The 22,097-nt window shown below is 43.2% G+C and overlaps 1 protein-coding gene and 1 long non-coding RNA gene across 3 annotated transcripts in view; one reads left to right on the top strand and one right to left on the bottom strand.

The window, feature by feature from the left end:
• Positions 1 to 1,445: 1,445 nt before the first annotated feature.
• On the bottom strand, positions 1,446 to 18,277 carry LOC114899188. 2 transcript variants are annotated; one of them, XR_003794527.1, is made up of 4 exons: positions 18,206 to 18,277; positions 3,588 to 3,734; positions 2,882 to 3,000; positions 1,446 to 2,772 (listed from the first exon to the last, which is right to left on the bottom strand). It is a non-coding gene; the product is annotated as an uncharacterized LOC114899188 (long non-coding RNA). The 2 variants fall into 2 exon arrangements; XR_003794526.1 differs by having other exon boundaries at positions 2,882 to 2,997.
• A 205-nt stretch (positions 18,278 to 18,482) lies between these two features.
• RCAN3 (RCAN family member 3) overlaps positions 18,483 to 22,097 on the top strand; it is a 28,536-nt gene continuing 24,921 nt past the window's right edge. The window contains exon 1 of the mRNA XM_029229018.1: positions 18,483 to 18,678. The gene's annotated coding sequence lies outside the window, so the exon portion shown is untranslated. The remainder of the gene's footprint in view (positions 18,679 to 22,097) is intronic.

The raw sequence follows: 22,097 nt of genomic DNA, 5'->3' as shown, positions 1-22,097 counted from the left end.
ACTATTATTTCATTAAAACAGGACATCAGCACCCAAATAGTAAGAGCAAAATCTCAAAACAAAGGATAATCCTTGAAACTGAATAATTTAGCTTTATGAAAAATATAGGACAGACTCATTATTTGCCTCATTTTCTTGCAGGCCTGTAAGATGAAACCAGCATTAGGGAACCTAACCTGGTTTGACGCAGCTCAAACTTGGTATTACTTGTGAGGAAAGGGGGGCTAGTTAGCTGTAGACACAGGACTAAAACTGTCTTATGAGCTCTAGTCCGTCCCCTTTCCACTGCATCACTGAGTCGTGCTATATCCTACATCCTACATCCACCCCATTCATTGAGTTTTAACTCTGTGCCAGGCCCTGTGCTAAGCACTTTACATCCATTATCGCAATGTATTCTTTCAACAGCCCTGCAAGGAACCTGTTCAATCCCTGATTAACAAATACAGAAACTGAGACTCTAAAGAAATTCAGTCATTTGGGTGTGTAAGCCGCAGAGCCTGGATTCAAACCCAGATATAACTGATTCCAAAGTCTGTGCTTTTTTTTAAAATCCCATCCTCCATATGTCAATAGACAATACTTTTGTACCTTTACATTCTTTGTTCATTTTTAAGCATAAAATGCAACTTTCTCTGAGTCTGGAGGAGCACAAGAGCATTAACTTTCAATCTTCACCGTTGCCCTGGGCCAAGGCATCTTTCGTTCCTTTGGTACACTGAGTTGATGGTATTTTAGGCAACTATTGTATCAATCAGGGTCCAGTCAGGTGACAGAAACCACGCCAGTTTTTAGAACAGAAATTTTAATATAAAGAATTGGTAACTAGGAATGAAGCTGTTCACTAGGCAACTGAAAGGGTACAGAGAGACCGCTAAGTATCATACAGATAAGACACAGCTCCCACCCCGAAGGCTGGGGGGAATAAAGGAAGAGGTTGGAATGATTACAACTTACATGCCTGGAGGAGGGGCCCCGCGGAGCTGAAACTCAGAGGAGCTGAAATGGAGGCTGATGCTCTGCCTCAGCTTGGAGGAAGACCCTGGAAAACTGGGACCCAGGCCCACGAGCCTCTGGATAAGCCCTGGAGACCACAGATGAAGAAGCCACACTCTCTGAACTTAAGTGGGAGAAAAAAAAATTTAATTATGCCAAAAATATTTGTTAGAGTTTCCCATTCAATATGGAGCCTAAGCACACGCATTCACCTCCTCTCCATCCCAGAGCGGCTTTGGGCTTAAAGTCAGTAGGTATCAAGAACAAGAGTGCTCTGGGCAGCAATCCGAGGGATTGCCGTGCCGACAGGCACAGAGTAGCTATGCCCCAGTTGAAGCCCTAAGAATTACTCTAAACAGTAGAAGTGATTTGGCTGTAGAGGGCCCACGGTAAGGATACTGCGGCGGGGAGGGGGGGGGGCGGGGTCAAGATGGAGCTGAAGAAAAGAATGGACCTCTAGAATAACCAGGAGGAGAAATAAGGAAAGACAGCCCTGTGCAGGCATGATAGACACTGAAGCTCCCTACCCCTAGAGTCAGTATTGCTTATTTTTGCCTACGTCCCCAGGCAGCCTGCCAGCTCCCCACTCACACACCTGAAGGGGAAGCTGATGGAGAGACCCCGTTCACTTCCTCAGAGACAAAAGTTACCCCTCCCACGGAGGGGACCGTAAGCCTTTGAATAAACAAACCCACACGACTGCGAAGGAAACCCACCCAACTGCAAAGGAAACCCACCCAACTCTCTTCAGGAAGCAATATAGCTCTTCATTCATAAGTGGGAGTTGTCCACCGAGATACAAGGCATTTGAAGGAATCCAACAACACGAAAGAGAAAGACTAAAATTGTTGACGTGAAACAAGAATGGCAGGATAGTGTAGTCAAAGCCGGCAATAGTCCACAAGGATTCATTAAATTGTCATCTCTGTTTTTGTGTATGCTTGAAATTTTCATAATAAAAAGTGAAAAAGTGGTGTTTTGAGCACTTGTCATGTGCTAAGTACATACATACAGCAATGAAAAAAAGAGAAACTCCATGCAAAGGAGTCAGAAAACGAAACAAACAATATAAAGTGTGATGGTTAATACAATTGAGGGACTGGTGATGAAATTTCATGGGGCCAGGACTAAGCAGGAAACGAGAGAACCCAGAAGGGGAGACGGAAGCTGTGGACATGGCCCTGGGTGCGGTGGAGAGCAGGCACTGTGTCTCAGCCCCAGAGCCCGGGCTGAGCTGGACCCGGAGTTCAGGAGAAGGCGGAGACGACTTTTCAGTCCAAACTAAGGTATCTGCAGGGCCAGCTACATAACATCCAGGGCCCGGTGCAAAACGAAAGTGCAGGGGCCCAAAAAGTGAGAAAAAGTGCCATGAAACGGACCATTTTTTACCATTCATTTTAATGTTATGCAATACCCATTTTAAACGCAAATATAAGAGCACTAACTAATAAGGAAATCACTGATATGACACAATTCGTATTTCATTGCTTGTACATGAATAAGTATTGTGTTCTTACCTGAACAATGGAAATCCTACACAAAACTAACTCAACTGTTTTTATTTCTTAATGGGTGTACACATATCCTACCAACATTCTCAGCCTTCAGCTTATTGATGAGTAAAGAAATAAAAAGAGAAGGAGCTGTGGGTGGCCTGAGCTTTCCCTTTCCATCTAGGTCATCATTTTCAGCGGATGTGGTTGTCTGATAGGCTGATACAGGGAAGTAACACGTGTAAGAAGGACGTGATGGGGATCCTTGTCCGTTGCCTCCTTCCTGCATTGGAAGAAAGTTTCAGTTGGAATGGAAAGTGTAGCCTCTCTAGAATGTCAGCCCTCCCCCACTCCCACCCCTGCCCCCACTGAATCACAGGCCTAACGGTCACCTAGGATTTGCCTTGAGCACGCCTGATGAGGACATTAGGGACGCTATGTGCAAAGAACGCCGCACACACGTTGCTTTTAACTCCTCTGCTCACATGCATGTGGCACCCATCAGACCCTGCTGACAAACAGAAAGATGTTCAAAGATAAAATTATTAAGAACTTCAAGATGGCAAACGCAGAGCATTAAACCAAGTGTGAGGCCCTTTTGATTGTGGGGTCGTGTAGGAGTGCACAGTTCACACATGCCTGGAAAGCTGGCTCTGGCTCTCTAGGGGCTTTCCCAAGACCCCCACGTGGTGCCCGCTTATGTGGACTCATAGTAGCAAACTGATAGGTCCTCAGTGTGAAAGCTGCTCTGAATCCAGATCAATCTGGGTCTCATCTCATGAACGACAGCAAACTCCTTTGACCGATCTGGGTTTTTGGATTCTTTAATCAATAGAAATGGATGAGGCCAGACAAGGAATTCAGGTAAGGCTTTATCGCTGCAGCACAAGGGAGCAGAAGCATGTAACAGGTGTCCTTGCGCACTCCCTGAGGGGGTGACAAGCTGGTCCCTTAAATGGGGTGGGGGGGGTGGATCGGTGGGTAGGCCAGAGGGGCAGCTTAGGTGGTCTGCCCACCCCCTTGTAGGGATCATGCGCAGGACCCTGCCTTTGCTCCTGGCACCTCAGAAGTGGCAGCTGGGTTTTGGCCTTGTTGTACCTCATTGTTCATACTTTGCCCCAACTGCACATGTGGGCAGTTATTTTTAGTTCCTTAGAGTTTCTTGTATTCTGCTGGTCGAGGAGATATTTGTCCAGGTTAAGTACTGCAGCAAAGGGTCCCGGGTCCCAGGTCCCAGGTCCCAACCTGTAATAGGAATAAAAGAGAGTTTTACTTGAGCCAAACTGAGGACTACAGCCCAGGAGACAGTCTCTCGGATAACTGAGGAACTGCTCTAGAGAACCATGGTTTTCAGCACAATTTTGTGTCTTGTCAGGACAAAGAAAACCAAATAAGTCAGGGATACATTCCTTCAAGGTTTAAAAACAAACAAACAGATCGGCACATACACAGTAAGTCAGTATGGCCTTGGCACCTGGGAAGGGAGTCTTATCATTCAAATGAGTACTAGCATTGGCATCCCGGGAAGGGAGGCATTTAATCTTTATTTTTAACATGGACATTCTTTACTTCTGGTCAATGTGTCCTTTCCTTTAATAATTAAAGCAGATGTACAATGTTTGTTTGATAGGCCACAAACAGGCTGTGTTAGCATAAAATCAAGTTAACTCATGTATAAGCCAGAATGACTTCCCCATACCTCAATATGTGAAAGTGTCTTTCATTGCTCTTAAGAGGTGTTGGTGTCCATTCTGACTGAAATAAATCACAGATTCAAAGAAAGAAAGATTCAAAGAAAGAAAGAAAACAAACTCTACTCTGTGGGCATTTCCAGTATGCTGCTGCCACTTTAAAAACTGAAAAACTGTAAATTCAGAAAATGGTCAAAGCTACCAGGGATACTTTTTATTCTTCCAGTTTTATTAAGATATAATTGACATACAGCACTGTATAAGTTTAAGATGTACAGCATTATGATTTGACTCACACACATCATGGAATGATTATCACAGTAAGTTTAGTACACGGGATACTTCTGAAGTAAAAGAGCAGGGTAGGTGCCTGAGTCAATTCCTCTCAAGTCAAATCACCTAAAGCCGACAGCTTGATTTGTTGGATAAATGTGCTTATCTAATTTACATTTCAGCTGTAACCCATTCAACCCAGGCCTCACCAGACCATGACTTTGTCTAATAATACTTTTCTTTTTTATACCCAGACTATTATAGCACAAGCTTCTAATAGCTGGAAATTAACCACTTCAATGTGACATTATCTTCCCCAGCCCCATCTTCTGCTTTTTTGAGAGATTCTCAGGAAACATTTCAAGTGTACTGTGTGCTCTGTAACATCTCTTGGGTTTTCCTTTTTTAATTACTCCTCTTGCCATGACCTCTGCTCTACCAGCCGCTTTGAGACCATCACTGAGCTGGGTCAGCTGCCCCCTGCTGGTGACCTCCCACAGATATATACTCCCCCTACCCTCTCTGGTCCTTACAGTAGGCCTCCCCCTCCAAAGCATGGATCAGGCCTTCAGCAGCCCCTGGAAATAGCTTCTTGTGAGCCCAAACAGAACCACAGGAACCCTTCACAAGCAGGAATCTCATCTGGTTCCAGGTAGGCCTCCACACCATGGGGCTAGCTGCCCATCCCCTTTCTCCTCCACCAGGTTTCTCTGAGCACCTGAGAACCCAGACCTGACTAATCCCACTGAGCCCTGAAAGAACAAGTCTTTCCTCAAGAATTTGGCTTCGTCAAAAAAAAGCCCAACTCAGTGGTCCCTCCCAGAACTGAGGCAACTCAGCCTGGTCCTTTAGACACTGGCAACATCAAGATGAATGCTGGTAGCATTTGAAAACCACTCAGTGGCCACACACATTGTAGTACAACTGTGCCCATGATCTCTGGTCTGGTCATTTAGGTGGGTTTTTTTTAGTGTCTTCTAGATCTCCAGTGATATTGCTCCCTGACTGAAGGAAGATCACATGGCCTGTCCAATAATAGCTAAGAGAAGCACAGAGCAGGACACAGGGAGGCAGCACAGTATCAAGGCTAAGAGTACAGGCTCTGGAGCTTACTTTCTCTGAAACCTTAGGAAAGTACATAACCCCTCCAAACCTCAGTTTCCTCATCTGTAAAATTGGCATGGTAATACTGCCTCCCTTGCAGTTTGTTGTAAGGATGTAATATACAACAATGCCTGGTACTGAGTGACGTCTAAATAACATTAGCTACTGTTATTATTTTTCTTTAAGCTAGGGAGCAGTATAAATAGAGGCACAGAGCCACAGGCCAAAGTCAAAGAGCTAGGTGCTTAGATTTTGGCTTCTTGCATTGTATTTGGGGCTTGGCCACCTTTGGGAGGCCTTTTGAATAGACATGTATCTCATCTACTCATGAATGGATTTTTACAAGTTTAACCTTATCACCAAGCTTGTGGGTATCTTTTTGAAGACGCCCTTGCATACACAGTTTCTAAAACTACAAAGCTAGTCTCAGTCATACCTAAGGATAAAATCTTCCAGTTGCCAAGGTATGCAAATGCAATGGACTGAATGTTTGTGTGACCCCCAAATTCATGTGCTGAAACCCTAATCCCAATGTGATGGTATTTGGAGGTGGGGCCTTTGGGAGGTAATTAGGTCATGAGGGCAGAGCCTTCATGAATGGGATTAGTGCCCTTATAAGAAGAGGCGATGCCAACAAATTGGACAACCTAGAAGAAACGGACAAGTTTCTAGAAACCTACAGCCCACCAAAACTGAATCAAGAAGAAATAAATAATTTGATCAGACCGATCACTAGAAGTGAAATAGAATCTATAATAAAATAAATTCCCTGCAAACAGAAGTCCAGGACTGATGGCTTCACTGAGGAATTCTACCAAAACATACAAAGAAGAACTTATACTGATCCTTCTCAAACTCTTGCAAAAGACTGAAGAGGAGGTAACACTCCCAAAGCCATTCTATGAAGCCACCACCCTGATAAAGATACTACCAAAACCAGACAAAGATACTACCAAAAAAGAAAATTACAGGCCAATGTCTTTCATGAACATAGATGCAAAAATTCTCAATAAAATACTAGCAAGCCAAATCCAACAACACATAAAAAAGATCATAGACCACAATCAAGTTGGGTTCATCCCAGGGTCACAAGGATGGTTCAACATACACAAATCAATCAATGTGATACACCACATCAACAAAGGAAATGACTAAAACCACATGATCATCTCAGTAGATGCAGAAAAAGCATTTGATAAAATTCAACATCCATTCATAATAAAAAAAAAGAAAAACGTTACCAAAGTGGGTATAGCAGGAACATATCTTGACATAATAAAAGCTATTTATGACAAAACTACAGCCAACATAATACTCAATGGTGAAAAGTTGAAAGCCTTCCCACTAAAATCTGGAACATGACAAGGATGCCCACTCTCACCACTTCTATTCAACATGATATTGGAAGTCCTAGACAGAGCAATCAGACAAGAAAAAGAAATAAAAGTTATTCAGATTTGAAGGGAAGAGGTAAAATTGTCATTATGTGCAGATGACATGATACTATATATGGAAACCACTAAAGACTCCTAGGACTTTAGTGGTTTCCATATATAGTATCATGTCATCTGCACATAACACAAAAACCACTAGGACTGACAAACGAATTCAGCAAGGTAGCAAAATACAAGATTAACATGCAGAAATCTGTTGCGTTTCTTTACATTAACAATGAAACATCAGAAAAATCCTTTTTAAAATCACATCAAAAAAGAATAAAATACTTAGGAATAAACCTGACCAAGTAGGTGAAATACTTATACACTGAGGACTATAAAACACTGATAAAAGAAGTTGAAGATGATTTAAAGAAATGGAAAGATATCCCATGCTCTTGCATTGGAAGAATTAATATTGCTAAAATGGCCATACTACCTAAAGCAATCTTCAGACTTAATGTGCTCCCTATCAAATTACCCATGAAATTTTTCACAGAACTATCGATAGAACAAATAATCCTAAAATTTACATGGAGCCATAGGAGACCCAGAATTGCCAAAGCAATCCTGAAGAAAAAGAACAAGGCTGGAGGCATAACCCTCCCAGACTTCAGACAATACTACAAAGCTATAGTAATCAAAAGAGCATGGTATTGGCACAAAAACAGACATATGGATCAATGGAACAGAAAAAAGAGCCCAGAAATAGACCCACACACCTATGGTCAATTAATCTTTGACAAAGAAGGCAAGAATATACAATGGAGAAAAGATAATCTCTTTGGCAAGTGGTGTTGGAAAAGCTGGACAGCCACGTGTAAGTTAATGAAGTTAGAACACACCCTCACACCATACACAAAAATAAACTCAAAATGGCTTAAAGACTTAAATATGAGACAGAACACCATAAAACTCCTAGAAGCGAACACGGGCAAAACATTCTCTGACATAAATCAGAGCAATGTTTTCTTAGTTCAGTCTCCCAAGGCAATAATAAATAAAAGCAAAAATAAGCAAATGGGACCTAATCAAACTTATAAGCTTTTGCACAGCAAAGGAAACCATAAATAAAACAAAAAGACAATCTACAGACTGGGAGAAAATATTTGCGAACAATACAACTGACAAGGGCTTAATTTCCAAAATATATAAACAGCTCATACAGCTCAATAACAAAACAAACAAACAGGGCCTCCCTGGTGGCGCAGCAGTTAAGAATCTGCCTGCCAATGCAAGGGACACAGGTTCGAGCCCTGGCCAGGGAAGATCCCACATGCCATGGAGCAACTAAGCCCATGCGCCACAAGTACTGAGCCGGAGCTCTAGAGCCCGCAAGCCACAACTACTGAGCCTACGTGCCACAACTACTGAAGCCTGCGTGCCTAGAGTCCACGCTCCACAACAAGAGAAGCCACGACAATGAGAAGCCCTCGCACCACAATGAAGAGTAGCCCCCGTTCACCGCAACTAGAGAAAGCCTGCACACAGCAACAAAGACCCAATGCAGCCATAAATTAATTAATTAATTTAAAAAACAAACAAACCAAAAAAACAACCCAATCAAAATGTGGGCAGAAGATCTAAATAGACATTTCTCCAAAGACACACAGATGGCCAACAAACACATGAAAGAGTGCTCAACATCACTAATAATTAGAGAAATGCAAATCAAAACTACAATGAGGTACCACCTCACACTGGTCAGAATGGCTGTCATTAAAAAGTCTACAGATAATAAATGCTGGAGAGGGTGTGGAGAAAAGGGAACCCTCCTGCACTGTTGGGAATGTAAATTGGTGCAGCCACTATGGAAAACAGTATGGAGGTTCCTTAAAAAACTAAAAATAGGGACTTCTCTGGTGTTCCAGTGGTAAAGAATTTGCCTTCCAATGCAGGGGACGTGGGTTCGATCCCTGGTCAAGAAACTAAGATCCCACATGCCGCAGGGCAACTAAGCCCGCATGCTCTAGAGCCCACGCGCCTCAACTAAAAAGAAGCCCATGTGCCGCAACGAAAGATCCCGCATGCTGCAACTAAGACGGGATGCAGCCAAATAAATAAATAAATAAAATATTAAAATTAATAAAAAGTAAAATAAAATAAATATTTTTTAAAAAACTAAAAATAGAGTTACTATATGACCCAGCAATCCCACTCTTGGTCATATATCAAGAGAAAACCATACTTCGAAAAGATACATGCACCCCAATGTTCATAGCAGCACTATTTACAATAGCCAAGACATGGAAGCAAACTAAATGTTCATCGTCAGATGAATGGGTAAAGACGTGGTATATACATACAATGGAATACTACTCAAGCATATAAAAGAATAAAATAATGCCATTTGCAGCAACGTGGATGGACCTAGAGATTATCATACTAAGTGAAATAAGTCAGGATAAAGGCAAATACCATATGATATCACTTATATGTAGAATCTAAAATATACAAATGAACTTATTTACAAAACAGAAACAGACTCACAGACATAGAAAACAAACTTATGATTACCAAAGGGAAAAGGGAGTAAGGGGAGATAAATTAGGAGTTTGGGATTAGCAGATACAAACGACTGAATATAAAATAGATAAACAACAAGGTCCTACTGTATAGCACAGGGAACTATATTCAATATCTTGTAATAACGTATAATGGAAAAGAATATGTATAACTGAATCACTTCACTGCACACCAGAAACTAACAACAACAAAAAAAGAAGAGGCCAGAGAGCTGGCTTGCTCTCTCTCTGCCATGTGAGGATACACAAGACATCTGTAAACCAGGAAGAAGGCACTCACCAGAACCTGATCGTGATCTTGGACTTCCACCCTCCAGAACTGAGAAATAAATGTCTGTTGTTGATAAGCCACCCAGGTTATGGTATTTCGTTATAGCAACCCAAGCTGATTAAGACAGCATGTCATTAAGATTTTCTCTCAGTTCTAAACCCACACTTCCAGCGGATGGCTTTGGGGTGCCGGGGCTGAAACCGCCTTTCTGCTTTGCCAGCTGCTCCCGGTGAGGGAGACAGTGAGGCTGCACGAGGAAGAAGGATTTACTCCTTCCTATTTCTTGTTCGTAAGTACATCACTCAGCAACACTGCGTCACTCTAGCGCAGCAGCAGCTGAATCTGGTTTTGCAGTTCTTTCCAGCACTTGGACAACCAACTTCATAGCAACCCCTCAGAGACATCAGCACCCCCTCCTCAGAGGTCTGGGGTCCAGGTCTGCTGTGCCCTCCTCTTACATATTTAACGCCCTTATTGACATAATTCACATACCATACAATTCACTCATCTAAACTGTACAATTCAATGGTTCTTAGTATATCCATGGGTATGTGCAACCATCACCACCATTAATTTTAGAACATTTTCATCACCTCTAAAAGAAACCCTGAGAAGAAAATAATAGGTGGACTTTCTCACCTGAGATGGCCCACACTCTGTCTGTGGAGTGCATTTCTCTCTAAATAAATCCACTTCTTACCTATCACTTTGTCTCTCACTGAATTCTTTCTGCGATGAGACATCAAGAACCTGAGCTTTGTTAAGTCCTGAAACCAGCTGTTCTACAGGAACTAAGACCCCCATACTCACGTGGAGGGTGGCAACTACCTGCTGAGCACAAGCACGAGACCAGAACCTGCTGTATAAAAAATAAATTTTAAAAATTCAAAAATAAATAAAATTTTAAAAAATGTGGTGTATACATACAACAGAATATTATTCAGCCTTAAAAGGAAGGAAATTCTGACATATCCTGCAATATGGATCAAACTGGAAAACATGCTAAGTGAAATAAGGCAGACACAAGAGGACAAATACTGTATGATTCCACTTACATGAGGTACTTAGAGTAGTCAGATTCATAGAGACAGAAAGCAGGGAATGGTGGCTGCCAGGAATGGAGGGAGGCGGGTGGGGAGTTGACTGGGTAGAGAGATTCAATTTGGAAAGATGAAAAATGTTCTGGAGATGGATGGTGGTGATGGTTGCACATCAGTGCAAATGTACTTAATGTCACTAACCTGTGTACTTAAAAATGGTTAAAATAGTATATTTTATGTTACACATATTTTACCACAATAAAAATAAAAACACCTGTACCCTGCAGCTATCACACTCCCCCCCGCCCATATTTCCTATACTCCCTATACCCACCCTCCCAGCCACTGGCAGCCTCGAAGCTATCTTCTGTCTCTGTAGATTTCTGTGTTTTGGACTTTGACATGAATGGAATCGTGCAATATGTGGACTAGTGTGACTGGTTTCTTTCACTTAGCATAACGTTTTCACAGTTCATCGAAGTTGTAGCATGGATCTGTGCTTCATTCCTTTTTATGGCTGAATATCCTCTTATCTTCTAAGTTTTAATAATTAAACCTCTTCCGTTGGTTCCTTTCATCCTGCTTCCTGCAGTTGCTACCTCTGTGATCCCTTTTTTTTACCTGTTTAGTTACTAGTGAATAGCTTTATATGTAGGTAACAATTCTTTATATTAAATTCTTTCTGTTCAAATCACTAGTGTGACTTCTGTCTCCTGATCAAACCCTGAGAGTCAAGAAAAATCAAGATAATTTGAATTCCTGGGCTATTCATGCAGCTGCCTATTCTTAATGTTCCATTTTCTTCCTTTCTTTTCTGTGCCCCACCCCCTCTCCTGATGATGGTCTTCTAGCTCTTATTATCCTCCACCCATCTGCAGCCCAAATTAATCAGGAAATAATATCTCCTCCTAACAAATCCAAGAAATGCAACATTTAAAGAGCGGCTCCTTCCAGCGTGGAGTAGCCCTGCTGCTCTTGAACTCATCTGCAGTGAATTCTGCAGCCTCTGAGTCTGCAGGCAAATAGGACTGATTCTTCGTAATTTAGAGGAACATAACTGGATGAAATCTTACACAGCATCCAGGCTTCAGAAGGCACTGATATACCTCATCTTACAAAAAAGTTTGGAAGGAAATATACCAAAATATTGAATAATCTCTAGATCATGGGGTTATAAGTGATTTTAATTTTCTTATTTATCCTTTTGTTTTCAAATTATCCATAAAAACCTAGGTTATTTTATTTATTTATTTATTTATTTTTGCGGTACGCGGGCCTCTCACTGTCGTGGCCTCTCCCGTTGCGGAGCACAGGCTCTGGACGCGCAGGCTCAGCGGCCATGGCTCACGGGCCCAGTCGCTCCGCGGCACGTGGGATCCTCGCGGACCGGGGCACGAACCCGTGTCCCTTGCATCGGCAGGCATACTCTCAACCACTGCGCCACCAGGGAAGCCCCAAGTCTAGTTTTTATAATGAGAAATTTTAAGTATAAAAAATCGACATCACTCATCTCCCAACCGATGGTGCTGGTAAGAAGCTTCCCCCCTTCCCAGCCGGCTCTTGGATCCTGTTGTAACTCTCTTCTTTGGGGAATGACTGATTTTCCAGGAAGAGGAGATAAATGAGGGTGTTACCAGGGAGGCTGGGCAATTAAAGCCTCTTCAGGAAAAGGTGTCATCTACAAGGCAAATCCCATAGGAGATCTAGAGTGTGTGGTAGGCCGTGAATTTAAATATCTAATATGCCTGGGTTCTATGAGCCTTTGAGACAGAGAGACAGAGACAGAGACCAATTGGCAGGCAGGCAGGCAGGCTTCCATCTTCAGACCTCTTCCTTCCTCAGTGTGTGTTCTCTCATGAGGTGATCTCTCTCACGATCAGAAGCAGCTCTGTTTCCTCCCTCCCTTTCTCTCTTCCAGATTTATTGAGCACCTACTATATACCAGAACCAGATATTGTTATAGGAGCTGGGGATTTATCAGTGAACAGACTACTCCCTGCCCCCATGGAACTACTCCCTGCCCCCATTCTAGTAACGGGCTTAGGCCATTAAATCAGTAACTGCATAATTATTCTCTTAAATACAACTGTGATAGATGCCATGAAAAGTAGCATAGGGAACTGTGGGTCATTCACAAGGTATATCATTTGGGATCAGGTTTGGCTGCAACAGACACCTAACAGTATAGAAGAATATTTCTCTCCTAGGTAAAGGCAGTCTGGATACAGGCAAACCAGGGCTGGTATGACAGCTCCAGTGTCACAAGGGATCCTGGATCCACATCTTTCGGATCCACCACCCCAGCATGTGGCTTCCATCTTCAAGGTTACCTCCTGGTCCAAAATGCCTGCTGGAGCTCCAGCTATCATATTCATATTGCAGGCTAGAAGAAAGAGGAACAGTAGAAGTGCACAGGGTACCTCTCCCAGCTAAGTCAGCTTCCTTTTGCTCATATCTCACTAGGCAAAATTAATTTATGCCTAGCTGCAAGGGAGGTAACACATTGCTGCCTTGAATAACATTTACTTGTAAACTGATAATAAACCAACTAATGTTTACTGAGCATCTGTAATGTGTCTAGCTCTTTAGAAAACAACCCTGCAGTGCAGATATCATCACTGTCATTCAACAGACTGGAAAAGTGAGGTTCAGTGGGTTTAAAGAAACTGCTCGCAGATCACACCACCAGTGAGGGTGGAGCTGACTTCCTGAAGCCCATGCTCTTTCCATTGTATTTTGCTGCCTTCCCACCAGCAACTAAAAAAATGGAGAAGAAAGTTCCTCAGACTTGTCATTGATTATATTTAAAGAAAGGCCACTTTTTTCTATTTAAAGTGCATTGATGCTACGCAGCCAATGAAAAGAACTTAGATCTGTATAAAAGCAGGGACATGGTCTGTTTTGTTCACCACTATCTTCTCAATGCCTAGAACAGTGCTGGGCAAATAGTAGAAATCCAATAAATGTGAATGTTCCCTGAATGTTCTTTTGTACCCCTTTCCAGTCAATCTCCATCCTTCAGATGCAACCACTATTCTGATGCTCATTACCATAGGTTAGTTTGGCCTTTTATTTAACTTCATGTAAATGGAATCATACATCTATAACTCTTTGGTGTCTGCCTTCTTTTCGCCCAACAGTTTTTTGAGATTTATTTATGCTGTTATGTGTATCAGTAGTTTATTCTTTTTATGGCTGTGTAGTATTCCATTGTTGGAATATACCATAGTTTGCTTATCCATTCTTCTTTTGATGAACATTTATAATATTCCCAGTTTGTGCATATTATGAATGAATAAAGATGTTAAAAGCATTCTTGTGCAACCCCTCCCTTTGGGGGGATATTTGCTGACATTTTTTGTGAATATATAACTAGGGGTTGAATTTCCGAGCCACAGGGTAGATGTACACTTAGCTTGAAAAACTGGCAAAAGTTCCCCAAAATTGGTTGTCTCCTTTTACATTCCACCAGCAACACTGGAGTGTGAGATGGAGATCTTTTATCATTTCTATTAATTCCATAGCACAAACCTAATAAGGACTTTTTATAAATTTATTTATTTATTTTTGGCTGCGTTGGGTCTTCATTGTTGCGCACGGGCTTTCTCTAGTTGCGGCGAGCAGGGGCTACTCTTTCTTGCCCTGCGCAGGTTTCTCATTGCAGTGGCTTCTCTTGTTGAGGAGTACCAGCTCTAGGGCACACGGGCTTCAGTAGTTGTGGCACGTGGGCTCAGTATTTGTGGCTCACGGGCTTAGCTGCTCCGCGGCATGTGGGATCTTCCCTGACCAGAGCTCGAACCCGTGTCCCCTGCATTGGCAGGCGGATTCTTAACGACTGCGCCACCAGGGAAGTCCCTAATAAGGACTTTTTAAAGTATTGACTTTTAAGTCTACTCAGATAAGAATAACAAAATCTGAAATGAAATCATCTGTCTGGAAATTCTCCTCCAAGGTAAGAGATGAGCTGCTCAGGATCTGTAGCCTTATCTGATGAGTTCTACTTGAGTTTTTCAGGACAGCAAAAATGCTTATCAACCTTGGCATAGGTTTCAATGGATTGAGTCACAAGGGATCAATTTCTCTCTCTTTTTTTCTCTGCCTGTAACTCAAACCTCACAATGATGAAGAGGAGAGGGAGGGAGTGTTAGAAATGTAAAACTACGTGAAGTTTGTTCATAACAAGCACTTATACACCATGGGCACAATGTAAGAGGGAAGATGTGGAAGATTCCATTCTTGTTCTTAAGTTGCTCACAACCTAGTTGATAGATATAAGATGGCACCTCTCCCTCTGCCCACCATGAAAAGATTGATGTTGTTCTGGATTCGGCCCTTTGCCCTTTTTGTGTTTCTTTTCCACCTGCTCCTCTGAGGTCATCTCACCTGAGCTAATGATTTCAACTACCCCGCACACCTCCTTCCAAAATCACTATGCTTGGTTTGAGCCCACTCCTAGGCTCCAGACCTGTGTCTTCCAGCTGCTTCTATCCCAACCCCTCTCTCATGCTCAAAACTTACATATAATTCATCAGTAAGTTTTGTTAACTTTGCCTTTAAATTTCACCAGGAACATACTATTTTTCACCACTTCCTTTCCTATAACCCTTGTCCAAGCCACTGTCATCTCTGGCCTGCCTTATTGTAATAGCTCTACCAAATCAGTATTGCTATCTTATCGCCTGTTGCCTGCTCTTTACACATTTCCCTTTCTTTCAGTAATAAAAACTTGAATTACCTTTGGTGAAGGTAACCGTCAGGGTTCCTGCAGAAGGTTAATCGGAGCTGAGTTTGGTAAAGGTTATATACAAATGTGTGGGCAGGGTTGAGGGAAACAAGAAGGAATGATAGGATGAAACTCTGAGGCTGCCAGCAGTAGGGAGCTACTACCACCTCTAGGCCAAGAGAAGGGAGACTCTACCAGAGCTAGGAGAGACCCGTATGAAGAGGGGCACTAGACAGACGACTCAACAGAGGTATGTGGCCAACATGCAGTGACCCAGAAGGGAAAGGGCCTGCGGAAGGGGCCTAACTTCATCCTCCTCCAATCCTCTGCACGCTTCCAATGTCTTCTATGGATAAATTCAACTGTAAGCCAGAGAACTAGGGACCCATTGAAGCAGTCCATGCTGGTATCTCCTAAGGCACAAATCAGGTAGAAAAAAATGTAGAGTAGATAAAGGGACCAAGAGAAAATTTTTGGTCACACAGGAAGCCACGTTTCCCCAATTCTCAGTCCATGAGATTTAGGAGCTACTCCAGAGGTTAGCACATGACCCAGGTCTGGGCTATCAGAATAGTCCACGCCCCTTCTGAAGAGAGTGGCTTAATGATGCACAAGTAACCCAAGTTAGACCAACGAGATGCAGTCCTGGGACTTTTGTTGACAGCACTGAAGAAAAGAAACTCTCTAATGGTAAGGATATGATGCGAAGTTGTTAGCAGCCATTCTGCTATCTCATGGGGAAAGGCAGCCTGAGAAAGAAGTCAACACGAAGGAAAACAGAGTTAAGAAATGGAGATCAAATCCTGATGTCATACTTTTAAGCCGTTAGATCCAGCCATGCTTGAAGCCCACAACTTTTCTGTGTTACATGAGGTAATGAATTCCATTTGCTGTTTAATCCCGTTTGAGTGGTATATTGCATGCAAAAAAAACAAAAACAAAACCTCTTGAATAGTATTTAATACTTATCCCAAAGACCAACATAAAGGCATACCTTTATATCTCTAAATATGCCATTATTCTATGGAATGTCCTTTTCCATATTCTCCACCTAGAAAAATCCTACTCAAATATCCTCTTAATGCAAAGCCTTCCCTCAGTTTTCCAGGTAGAATTGCTCGATCCTTCCTCTGCTTTGTCAGCACTTTGCAAATGCCTCTATCAGTGTACATATAAAGTTGTGTCATAGTTAGTTGTTTGCTTATCTGTCTCCCCTACCTGTGAGCTCCTGAAGGGACAGATTTGCATGGCCCTTACCCCTGTAAGCCTAGTACCCAGCACAAGGCCTAAACCCTGAGTTAAACAAGGCTAAACCAGTCTTTTTACTTTAGGACTTCTCAGAGCCATTTCTGTGTTAAGATGCATTAATGGATCCCCATGCAGGGGTACCGAATGCAGCAACTTCCAAATTCATTTGAACTAAAAGCTCAATTTTTGCTGAAGTTGCTGTGTTTGAGAAATTTAGAGAAGAAAAATAACTGCGGTTCTTAGGGTGACCTTAACGCATGAAGTGGCTCTCAATAAATATTTGTTAAGTGAATGAAAGGGAGAACTTGGTGGGGCGCAAGGGGCAGTAGGGTTGGAAGCAACAGAAACAACACAAGCAATGAACAGGAAGTCAGAGGGGTGATCCGTTGGACATATCTCTGAGATGGTGCCAGGTCAATTGTTAAAGAATGATTGGGACCATAATGCAATCCTGTTTCCTTAGTTTAAATCTAACAGAGATTAGATGTATTCTACACACTTTAATCCTTCTTCCTGTCCCATGACCCAGGGGCTAAGTGCCTGACGGCACTGCTTCCTTGATTTTGACCTTCAATTTGCTTCACTTTGCCTCAGAGGGGACTATGTGGGAGATCAGAGCTGATTTTCCTCTAACTGCACACCTTAAGTCAAATTCCTTTCCTGTTCTGTGCCTCTGTTTCCCTCTCTGTGAACACAGGCTCCCTTCCAAGCTTGGCTCAGACGCCTTGGAAAAAAAATTTTTTTTTTTTTTTTAAATAACCTGACAAAGGAAGCCCCAGTCCTACCACTGTAACTTTGGACAACTCATTGAACAGCTCAGGCCATTGGTCTTTCTATTTGTAAAAGAAATAGAGGCTTCTGAGAGAATCAAGGAAGACTGTGCGGTGAAAAGTGTTTTGCAAACGGGGAATAAAACATTAGAAATGTAAATATTATTAGGATTGTACATACGATGAAGAGGAGGTGGAGGGGGAGTTGGGGGGGGGGGTTGGAGGAGGCGGCGGCTGCAGCAGAAGCCCACCGTGGTTCAGAGCCCAGGACAAGGAGTCATCACCCGGACGCAACCTATAGCTCAACCACCGAACTTGCTGTCTCGCCTTGGGGAATTAAGCACATGGAAGCCCTCTTCATCTATAAAAGGAGGATAATAATGTTCGGTTCACTGGTTGTGAGGTTAAATGAGGTAAATCCTGCAAAGCACACGTTGCAGTGTACATAGTAACTAGCCCTCAGTAAATGTTCATTATATTGCTACTAACTATTCTTGCCACCGACTGAATGGGACCAAGCAAGAAAAGGAGATAAGCCATTTCTGGTCACGGTGCAAGACCAGAAGATCGCCAAAGGTCCCGCCGTCGGGGGCACCTAAAGCCCCCTCCCCAGCTAGACCGCCCAAGCCCCTCACCTGCGCGGAACAAGAAAACCCGGATGCAGGTCAAGTGCGAGCGCGCAGCCAGGCTCCCGCCCCGGCCCCAAGGCCGCACGCGAAGGGCGGGCCGCTTCCTGCCGGCTATTGGGCCCCGCGCGCCCCCGCCGGGCGGTCGACACCGGGCGCCTGCGCCGCGAGAGCTCGCCGGAGGTGGGGGGGGAGGGGGGGGGCGGAGCCGCGCGGGACCGGGCGCGCGCGCGCGCGCGACGCCGACGGCCTCGCTCTACAGGACGCGGCTCGCGCCCAGGCGGAGGCGGCCGCTCCCGCGGACGTCGAGGGCGTGGCAGCTAGGCTCTGGGCAGCGGGCACCTAGCAGACTGTACCGCGGCGACCGCCCGCCGCGTCTCCCCAAGCGCGGCCCCTCGCGGCGCCCCGTCTCCCGCGTAGCCCGTCCGGCCGCCCCGGCCTCTCCTTGCCTGCCTGCCTGCCTGCGGCGGCCACGCGAGCAGGTGAGTCTCCCCTTCGCAGGGTGGGGCCGGCGCCCGCCTCTCCGAGCAGGCACTGCCCCCGGCTCTCGGTAGGATGGGGGGCACTGGGTGTGGCAAGTTAAAAAAAGAAACTGTCCGCAGGTGCCGGGAGGGGTGGGCGCTCCTGTGCCCGAGACCCCAGAGATGCCGCGCCTTTGCCTTCCGGGTCCAGCCCCTCTGGCGTCCAGGCTCTTCTCTGACAGCTCTGGGGTCGTGTCTTGGAAAACAAAACCAAGAAAAATGTTCTCTCTCCCAACAGCTGTTTGACTTTTTGAAAAGCTGACAGAGCCAACGTGCTCCTGAAGGCAGAAGGGTGCAGTCCAGGGGCGACCAGAAGTTGGAAGCCCCTCCTTTTTTCTTGCTCTCCTTCCTCCGTGATGCGCGGGTAACGATCGCATTACCTATTCGATAACTTCTTGAAACTTGTCTGTCTGCTTCCATCTGCTGCCTGGACCAATAGAGCAGTAGTGGTCCGTTTTCAGGTTGCTTCGTCCCAGCTTCCGTGCAAAATCTGATCATCTCCTTCAGGGATTAGGAGTCTGCTGCAGGGAGCAGTTCAGATCCGTGTTGCAGATACAAACTAGGATTATTTAAAGTGTTGTTTTAGTGCAGTGCTCAAAGCCAGAAGTGTTTGCTCCTTCTTGTTGAAAGTTACCTAGCACACCACATTTATTCGAACTTTTAATAGAAGTCTCTGTATTTCATAGAAGTCTCAGATGTACAATTTCATAAGCGATTGACTTATTTGTAGCTGTGATTACATAGGATTTAAAGTGATTAATTTTAAGACTGTTTCATTAGCTCTGATTCAAAATACTAAATTATAAAAACACACAATACTGAGACTCAGAATACAGATGTTTGTGTATCAGCTAAATTCGTGCTTTTTGGTGGGGATATTATATTGCTTTTCTAGAAATGGATTTTTGATGCAGGAAGACAGTGAAAGGCCTGAAAACTCAGAGCCCCTTCTTTAGCCACGCTGTCAGCTTTATGTTTTACCATGTTGGCAAAACTTTTCTTTCTTAGCGTGGGAAGAGATTTCAGTGCTTTTCAGGAAAACAAGATTTGTCCCACTATTGAATTGTAACGTCTGTAAAACTTTTAAACGTGTTCATGTTAAGGATTACAAATGAGTACAAATTTTGTATGGTACTAGAGGATATGTTGGTTGAAAGACTTAGGCAAAACATCATGAAAAATAGTGTGATTTGGAAATCTATTAGGCTGAAACCTGTGAAATAATGGGAGGTCTAAAGTTCAATACCGTTTGTTATTTAGACCCAAAGAGCTACAGAAGGTGGAGGTCAGACAGTGGATCTCCACTTTTCTCCTAGAATGTAGAGGTTATAGTGAGAGGAAATGAATTACATACAGCGAAACAAATAGCATCAGTCTTTACATCTCTACTTCAATTATTCTTTAAAACCTGTTATTTTCATTTGTTCTGACAAATGTGAAAAGAGGGCATAGGTCATTGAAACATACAAAATTCAAAAATCTAATTTTCATCTTTACTGTTGCACCATTTTTTTTTTCATACCACAGCTACTAAAAAGTAGTAAGATTCTACCTAAAAGTAGTGAGTGGGGAGGAAGTGGGAGATAGAGGCTTATAGGATAGCTATTCAGAACCCCCACATTGACAATCCAGAGGGTTTTTTTTAAAAAAGGAATTTAGTCTAAATTTATAATTTAGACGTTTTTAAAAGGTATTTAGTAGTTCAACAGCATCTGTGAGTATCTTCCTCATTTTATATTGAGAGGACAAATGTAATACAAAAAGCCATGTGACTGTTCCAAGGTTATTCAGCAGGGCACTTGTAGAGCTGGAAATGGGGTATTTTGTTTGCTTCCAGTATTGATCAATAGCATTTTGAGCACATCAAAACGTAACAAAGCGCATCTAGCTAAGGTATTTTAAATACGCACCAAGTTGAGAAGCATACTATTTTGAAAAATTATTATTTTTTTAATCCTGGAGGAGGAGGAGGAATTTACCTTTTCCTGATCGGAATTTAAAATGCAGAGTCAAATCCATGTGCTTGACATTTTCCCCTGATGGATTACTTCCGTCACTAGGCTTGTAGCAGAGCAGAGGGTCATGCCACTTGGAGTTTTCCACTCGTGTGATATTTCCATGAAGAAACAATTCGCCAGAAGCTACCGCCGTGCTGCAGGTGATGCTAAACCCTGGTCAGCACAGACCTTGGCTTACAAAAGCTGGTGGATATTGGTTCAGCCCTTTCCAATCAGTGTTTCCCTGAGTTAGTAAACTGAGGGACAGGTTAGCCTTGTAGGAGTTGCAGTGAGGCAGAGTTAGCAACAACTCCAGTAATATCAGCATAGAGGCTGTATACTTCTGTAAATTTTTTTCTGTTCCTTAATAAAACCAAACAACTTCTTAAGTACCAGCTGAGTTACCTTATAAGATGATTTCTTTACAGAGGTGCTAGGATTGTCTTTTCCACTGGTTGACTCTGATCATATCTCTCTGTTCAAATCTGGCTGCATTTATGATGTCAGAAAATTGTGAAATGGTTGATGATGTTGACTTAAGCTATATCCAAAAAAAATCTCATGGCAGGCCTTTAGCAAGAGAACCGTCATATGAAAGACAACATCTCTAATACTGTGTGCACTGAATTACAACATAAAATTCTTTGAGGCCCTTAAAAAGTGCACCATGGCCTTTTCTCAGTTAGCTCTCTGGGGTTTTTGTTTTTTTGTTTTTTTTTTTTTTGCGGTACGCGGGCCTCTCACTGTTGTGGCCTCTCCCGTTGCGGAGCACAGGCTCCGGACGCACAGGCTCAGCGGCCATGGCTCCCAGGCCCATCCGCTCTGCGGCATGTGGGATCCTCCCGGACCGGGGCACGAACCCACATCTCCTGCATCGGCAGGCGGACTCTCAACCACTGCGCCACCAGGGAAGCCCAGCTCTCTGTTTTTAAATCTTTAAATGATTTCATACTGGAGCTATATTACTACCACCAGTGGTTGCTCTGGAGCTGATTTTATTGATAGATCTGCGACTGAACAGTTTTCTTGAAATGATACAAAGTATTAGTTTTATTTTTTTAGTTTTATTTTTGTATCCTTGTTGTTGCTTGGAATTAGATCATTTGGGTGTGCATTTTTCTCATTTTGTTATTTTAATATAAGTTCCACCGAAGGTTCTGATATTATTGGGATCCTTTCGACCCAACAATACATTGACATAGATTGTGCCTATGTAAAAATAATTAGTTATCGACCACCAACTATATACAAAGCATTATTCTGAGCACCCAGCATGTATTCTCTCATTTAACACTTCTAACATCGTTATTGGATAAGAATTATTATTATCACCCCCATTTTATAGTTGAGGAAAGAGAAAGGGAGGCAAAGTAATTTACCTAA

This window comes from Monodon monoceros, unplaced genomic scaffold (assembly GCF_005190385.1).
Source record: "Monodon monoceros isolate NGI ecotype Baffin Bay Population unplaced genomic scaffold, NGI_Narwhal_1 Super_Scaffold_18, whole genome shotgun sequence".
NCBI lineage: Eukaryota > Metazoa > Chordata > Mammalia > Artiodactyla > Monodontidae > Monodon > Monodon monoceros.
This window is presented reverse-complemented; position numbering and strand designations above follow the sequence as displayed.